We start from the raw sequence: 1,824 nt of genomic DNA, 5'->3' as shown, positions 1-1,824 counted from the left end.
TGCTCTCCTCATTGTTTCCAAAGAGTATTTAGGGTATGCACACAATACTAGAGTCCCCTTTATCTAAGCATGTGGTCAAGGCTTTGATACAGCTAAGGGGACCTACAGTGCTTAACCCAAAAAGGAGTCAGGGTGGAAAGGAAGAGAGAGAGGTCAAAGAAGTCTTCCAAGGAGAAATGGTGCCTGGCCAGTCTTTAAAAATGAGTGGCCAAGAAGGCAGAGAGGGGAGGGTGTTCTAGACAGAGAGGGTAGCAAGTGCAAACACAGAACGTGAAAGTTTATGGCACTTTGGGGAACTATGAGAAGGTTAGCATGGCCAGAGGGCAGGTTGGATAGGGCAGTGCTGGGAGATGAGTCTGGAGAATGTCACAGTCAGGTAAGAAGGGCCATATGCTGAGGTGCCATGCTGAGGTGATTAGGTTTCACACTACAGGGGCTGGGCAGCCACTGAAGATTTGTAATGTAATATGATCAGATTGGTGGAAACACTCTGGCTGCATGAGGAGACTGGATCAGAGGGAGCTAAATCTATTGAGAGGCTGCTGCTTTAATGTGGGTAAGGAATGATTCAAGGATGCACAGAATCTTGGAATATCAACACCAATAGAGGGATCCTCTTGTCCAAATGTTCTGTTTTAGATATGAAGTCAGGGTGTGGGAGATCGCACTGTTACCATCAGTGCCTCACTTGACCTCATTTATTACCGTGTTTCCCCGAAAATAAAACCTAGCCAGACAATCAGCTCTAATGCGTCTTTTGGAGCAAAAATTAATAAAAGACCTAGTCTTATTTTTCTATAATATAAGACCCGATCTTATATATTATTTAATATAATATAATATAATATAATATAATATAATATAATATAATATAATATAATACCTGATCTAATATAATATAATATAATACCAGGTCTTATATTAATTTTTGCTCCAAGAGACACATTAGAGCTGATTGTCCGGCTAGATCTTATTTTCAGGGAAATATGGTAGTCCTTTCTCCCACAAATGTATTAGTTTGCTAGGGCTGGTGTAAAAAAAAACACCACACATTGGATGGCTTAAACAACAGAATTTTATTTGCTCGCAATTCTGGAAGCTAGAAGTCCAAGATAAGAGTAAATATCCCAACAGGTTTAGTTTCTCCTGAGGCCTCTCTTCTTGGCTTGTAAAGGGCCACTTTCTTGCTGTATCCTCACATGGTCATCCCTCTGTCTGTGTTGCCTATGTCCTAATATCCTTTTCTTGTCAGGACACCAGTCATATTGAATCAGGGCCTATGCTAATGACTCCATTTTAATAATTATAGCTTTAAAGGCCTTATCTCCAAATACACTCATATTCTGAGGTACTAGCGGTTATGGCTTCAACATACGAAGTCAGGGGGGAGACAGGGACCCAATGCAGCCATAACAGTGAGTAATAAAAAGGTGTATCCATAGATGCACAGGGGAAGGAATGTTACAACAGGCATCTGGGTGATAAAGGATGAAATCACTGCAGAACTAGGGAGAAAGGGCAATCAGGCAGAGAGAAAAAAATGAGCAGTGTCCCTCCTGGAATGTCAATCACATGACAAAATCCCTTGGGTCACAGGACACACATCATGAGCAGTCGCACACCCACACTGATGCTCACTCACCGTGCTCCTACCCAGGCACACAACACACAGTTTGCCAGAGGCCTCTTCAGTGGATCACCTGTAGCTTATTATTTGTACATCCCAACACAGTCGGTGAAAACCAGAAGTGAGAGCCTGTTCTAGATCACTGAGGAATGTTGTCTCATCATTCTATAAAAGAATCCCAACAGTCAATTTGTACT

The sequence above is a fragment of the Rhinolophus sinicus genome, chromosome 15, assembly GCF_057876585.1.
Source record: "Rhinolophus sinicus isolate RSI-liver-muscle chromosome 15, RSI-T2T, whole genome shotgun sequence".
Taxonomy (NCBI): Eukaryota; Metazoa; Chordata; class Mammalia; order Chiroptera; family Rhinolophidae; genus Rhinolophus; species Rhinolophus sinicus.
The sequence above is the reverse complement of the archived record's forward strand: the minus strand, read 5'-3'. Positions refer to the sequence as shown.